We start from the raw sequence: 6,000 nt of genomic DNA, 5'->3' as shown, positions 1-6,000 counted from the left end.
TATCCTGTTCTGAATGTCTATGCCAGTCCACAAGACCACAATAGATTTCCACCATGAGGCAGCAGAAAACAAAGCATTTGTTTCATATATTTTTATTTATTTAAGGTATTTTATGTTGCTTTTCAGAATGAGAAAGTGCTCTCAGAGTGGTTTACCACCAAAAAAATATTAAAAACGATATTACAGTAAAAAAAAGTCCCGTTATTATAACCAAAAGTAATTGTAAAATAATTCATTAAAAAGCAGTATAAAATAGATCAAACATCAAAATATCTCCATTCTTATGTTTTTTTATCTTTAAATAGGATTTAAGGGTGGACAGCCCTTCAAATAAAATACACCTTCAAACAGAAGTCTATCCTCAGACCACCCTTGCAATACAGGGATGTCCTCTGTGAACTGGAACACAAGGAGCAATTCTACATTAAGGGAAATCACATTGTTTACCCAGGCTATCATGCTTCCTGGTTCTTTGACATGATCGATATGGGTTGCATTACATGGGAGGAGAAGGGTGACAAGGCGGAAGATGCTGCTGTAAGTCTGCAACCCTTGGCACACTTATTTGGGAGTAAGCCCCATTGAACTTAAAGGGGTGCTCTTGGAAGGATGAGGGATCAGATTTGTCTCCCTCTGTTGCAGAGAGGCATCTTCTCCCTCCAATAGCAGGGAAAATCCTTCCTAGGCAAGTTCATAGCACAACGCCAGCTTTACGCATTGCCAATTACGGGTTTGTTCCAGCTAATCTCTGATCTTTTTAAAAATGGAATAAGGGAGGGGGGCAGCAGGAGACATCCTGTTTTTTAACAACATCATAAAATTGTCCTGCAAACTTCCGTGATTGGCCAGTCATGAGCGTGCTATAAATCGCTCATTTAGAAAAGCCATGGTCACCCTACAGAAGAAAAGCTACTGGCAGAGGCAGAGTGTAGCAAATCTGTGTGACACTTTTGCACTTTAAAATCACCCCTTTTGCCCTCCTTAATATCCATGTATGGGGCAGACCTATGTTTAAAAGGGAAACTTGGCCCTAAGGTAGTCAACACAAAAACACTAGTCACAAACAGCTAAAGGTCAAAAGTCAAGGCACAATTAGTTGGGAGAGAGAGCAGCAGAGATTTCATAGGCAGAAAAGGGCTAAAACTGCAGTGTCTGGAGCTTTAACTTTTACCTTTGTCTATTTACTTTCCCATTTGACTACAAATGCACCTTGAAAGTGGGACTAAAGTGTGTGATGAGGAGTAAATCACATTTGAGAAAAGGGAATTCCTCTCTATAACAAGAAAACGCCTATTTACTAAAGTATCATAGTGACACGCTGGAGAAGCAGGAAATGCACGACTCAGCATTAATCAGCATTACTCATGCATATTTGGCAACTTCCTGAGTCAGAAGAGAAAACCAGCTCTCACTACAGATGTGCCTAATCACAACAATATACAGTACCTTTTGTGTGACTCATTTAACAGTACAGCCTGTGGAAATAGAATACCTTCTTATTATCGCTACTGTTAAACAAACAGAAGACAGACCTTTTTAAATCTAGTGTCTGCCAGCTGTCTTTACATCTAGATTTGGTTTCCCTGTATTTTCATGGCCATGAGAGTGTCTGCTAAATTTTGTTTCAGTTCATATATCACTCGAAAATTCCCCATTCGCAATCCTGATCGCTTTCACGAGGGTGACCAAGGCTATTTCAGTCTCAAAATTAGGCCTAAATCCAGACTGGAATTGATCACCTTTTGCACTGTAGTCATTGACCCAATGGTTTCACCATCTTCACCTCCTCAGAATACGAAGGTGCTGACTCAGCTTTATGATTCGGCGCCACGATTCAGTTCAGCACATTTAGAAAACATCATACTGATGGCACAGGTGATCCCTCATTTTGAACAGTGACGGCCTCAGCAGGGCCACTGGCTAAAACTGCAGGAAACTCCCCAGAAAGGTCAGAAAACCATCTGGATTCATCAATATCGTATACATTGGTACCCCATCCTTGTAGAGGATGAAGATCCAACCTGATCAAATAGTGAACTGTCTGATACTGCAGTCCTTATGCTCTAGTAGTTTTCTTGGTAGGTTGCCGGAGAAGATTTCTAGTTCAACATGACTAAACTCATACACGTTCCAGGATGGGATTATTTTTGCTACAGATGCTTGGGGCATTTGCTTCTTGCTTGTGTTGTAGAGTTGTGAACAGTGGTGTTGTGGAGGCAGGACTCTCAGGGATGCAGCACCAGCACTTTTTTTTTTATTAACAGGGATGCTGAAGCCATCTGCCACCCATTTCAGAATTTCCTGTTCCCTCTGAATTTAGCTGCAATATTCACAGAAGCTGGGGGAGTGAGGGATGGATTTTCCCAGCAACACTATATTGTTCCTTTTGGTGATACAAAGTATTTTGGGCTGGTTTGGTCTTGAATTGACACCTATTTACAAAAGACCTGCTCCTGGTGTAGATAAGTCTCCTTGGGGACTAACATGATGAGCACTAGCATTTCAAAAATTTTCACCACACCATTGGTTGTGAAGCATGTAGCTCCAAGCCTGGGCATGGCTTCAGGTTTGCCTGCTTTAATGAAATTTTCACTGACTGAAATTTTCAATATTGCATGAAACTAGTTTACTAAACAATAATTTAATGACAGTAAAAACTGAGAAGCAAAAAGGTAAAACACTTATTGTTAGAAGCAATTAAAATATCAATTGCCAGTATCACAAACTTCAACATCCAAATGCAAATTCCTCAAATATGTTGAGGATATAAATTATATTAGAGGAAGAGCCGTGTTGAATCAGACCAAAGGCTTATCTAGTCTGGCTTCCTGTCCCACAGTGGCCAACCCGAAGCTGATGGGACAATCAAAAGTAGTACATGAAAGCAGTAGCCTTCTCCTGCTGTTATTCCCCAGTGACTGGTATTCAAAGGCCTGCTGCCTCTGGCCCTAGGGATAGCATAGAGCTTCAGCTATTGGGGAGTATAAAAATGTAATAAATAAATAAATAAAAGCCTTTATGACTAGTAGCTATTGATGATAGTCTTTTCCTCCATGAGTTTGTCTAATTCCCTTTTAAAGCCATCCAAGATTGCTGCCATCACAACATCTCATGGAATATATATGTCAAGATGCTGACAATGGTATTAAACCGCCACAGTCATCTGCCCCTTACTATGCACCGTCATCTGGAGCTACAGGCAATTCAAGGTTCCTGATGAGTGTGCCTTCTATTTACTTCATGCTGTATTCAGTCTTGGGAATGCTTATGTGATGATGATGATGATGATGATGATTGAAGAATATGAATTAAAAACAAAGAAACCTTACCTGTTTTTACCCCTCAGTTTATTTCAGCAGAAGTGTAGATATAGTGTGTGTGTGTGTGTGTGTGTGTGTGTGTGTGTGTGTGTGTGTGTGTTGACATATTTATATCTTAGTTGTCCATAGTTGGATTCTTGTATATTTGTTCATACTTTTTTTAGAGAGAGGATAACAGAATAGGAACAGGATGAGGGGATCATGTATGAAGAATGACCAACTTTTAAAAATTATGATTACTAACAGATTGTCCATGCCTTTATTTAAGACCTTCATGACAAGCAGAAATAGGTAAAGATATCAACTATTTACTATGGTACTTTTGGCTGGCTCTGTTCTGTAAGAGTGCTGCTTGTCTAGAAATTGCTGGGCCTACATCGGCTCATCTGTACTTAATTAGCTCCCAGCTGGACAGCCTCACCCAAGCTGATTCTGAACCCTGGCTAAACGTTAAATTGAAAATCTCCCATGATGCTGAATGCCTTAACTAACTCTGTTTTGACAGGAATGCCCTCATGGGAATGGAAAGGGACTCAAAACACCTGTACTTTTTATTAGAACTGCAGACAGCTAGGTCTCAACAATGCTACTTCTCTGGGAGAATTCACAAATTACATCTTCAGATATACACTAAAGAGACCACATTTTATTCCTTTGGCCATCCAAATGGTTCAGTAGGGTGAAAGAAAAATACAGTAAAAAAGATGAACTAAATGAACAATGCATATAAAGAGAGAGAAAATGGAACACATTGTTAACATAACTACCTTTTCTAAGAAAGAAGAAGAAATAGCAATTATCAGACCCACAATCAAGTTGCATGCAGAGCCAGACATTTCCCCCGTTCTTCCAGTTTTTAACTGAAGCCTAAGCAAAACCTGCTATTATCATTAAAATCTCCTTGTTCCCTCTGGCTAGAAATAAGTCAGCCTTCTGTAATTGTGGCCTGCACTGTTTCGTTTCCAAATATGAACCAAGGATTATTATTTTTTTAGTGGGCTGGGCTGATCATGAAATGGGGCATTAAAACATACAGTGGGCTACATCCTCCATGAAACCCCACCACCACCACAAGACTGAAACAGTAATCATAAGGAGGTTTCTTAAGATGTAAAGCATGGTACACCTAAAAAAAGAGAGAGAGGCATTAGCTAGACCGGGCTTTATCACAGTGTGAACCCCAGGATCGTCCCCATGCATCCACATGACGCACAGGCGATCCCGGGATCAGGGAGGGATGATCCCTCCCTTGCACCGGGATAGAGCCTTCCCCTTTGGGCCTGCTTTTCCTGCTGTCCCGGGCTGAGCCCAAGATCGCAGAACATGTGGCCCGTTGCCGTGGTTTGACCTGGCTCCACGCGATTCCAGGAGTTAGGGTGGGGGGAGTGGGAAAAGTACTTAATTTTTTTTTTTAAAAAAAAACCCACCTTACCTTTAATGTGCTCCGTCCTCTTTTTTTAAAAAAAGGCAGGCGCGACGCCTCTCTTACTGAGGTCGTCACGCCTCATGTGTAAACGGAGGAGGGATCTCACGTTAAACACAATGCAAGATCTTCCCTTCTCCATCCTGGATTAAACGGTAGGTCTAGCTAAGGCCAAAGAGAGAGAGAGAGAGAGAGAGAGAGAGAATGGAACAAGTGAATACAACAAAGATGGATATCAAACATATATACTTCTCAGAGATTAGTTCGGTTGACTGTACATTCAGTGATAAAGCCAATTTTGTGTCTGCAGAATTTGTGAAACGGCCCTCACATTACATGGAATCAAACCCGTGCATGCCTCTGACTCTGCACTAACATCTAGAGCAGTGGTTTCGAATTGGTGGTCCGCGGACCCCGTGGGGTCCACATAAGCCACCCAGGGGTCCATGGCACCATTCACATATTAGCTTTGCAAGGTCCGCATTTTAATAAAAGAAAATATGCCTTCTCCCGCGCTCCATTTGCTTCAATGGTGACGTCATGCACGAAAGCACCTGCATGATTTAGCGACTAGCTTCAGAGGTTACTTCCCTGTACCTAATCCTGAAAACTCATGGATAAGGAATCCTTTTGAATGTGGTGATGTACAACTAACAATTCTATCTGCGGAAGAGCAAGATGCACTTGTTGACGTGACTTGTGATGGCTCATTGAAATCATTTTTCAAAGAACATAGACTAGACCAATTCTGGGTGACGGTTTCTCTTGATTATAAGAAGTTAGGTGAAAAAGCTTTGAAACATCTAGTTACTTTTTGTTCCACATAACTTTGTGAACAAACATTTTCGACATTTTGTTATATGAAGAACAAGCATAGAAATTGGCTCGATGTTGATCCAGGTTTGAAATTAAAAGTAGGAAATATTGAACCGGATGTGGAAGGGATTGTCTCCCATCACATTTAGGTTTAGTAGCTGCTAGATATGTCATAATTTGTTCAATTGTAAACTAGACATTAGTAAAATTAAATTCGTCTTTATATTCCTAACTAAATCATTATTTTTGCGTGGTAATACACAAATTTTATGGTCTGTTTTTTAGTATACCTAAAATCCTTTGCTTATTAGGGGCTACCCCTTATTTTCTCCAAAAAATTGCTTCGCACAGGTAACTACCATAGAGATAACAAAATTTTCAAAAGTAAGGGGTCCATGGCTTGGCGTTTGAAAAACAAGGGGTCTGCAGTACTTAGCTAAT

This window comes from Elgaria multicarinata, chromosome 8 (assembly GCF_023053635.1).
Source record: "Elgaria multicarinata webbii isolate HBS135686 ecotype San Diego chromosome 8, rElgMul1.1.pri, whole genome shotgun sequence".
NCBI classification, from domain to species: Eukaryota; Metazoa; Chordata; class Lepidosauria; order Squamata; family Anguidae; genus Elgaria; species Elgaria multicarinata.
Note: the sequence above shows the minus strand (reverse complement) of the source record.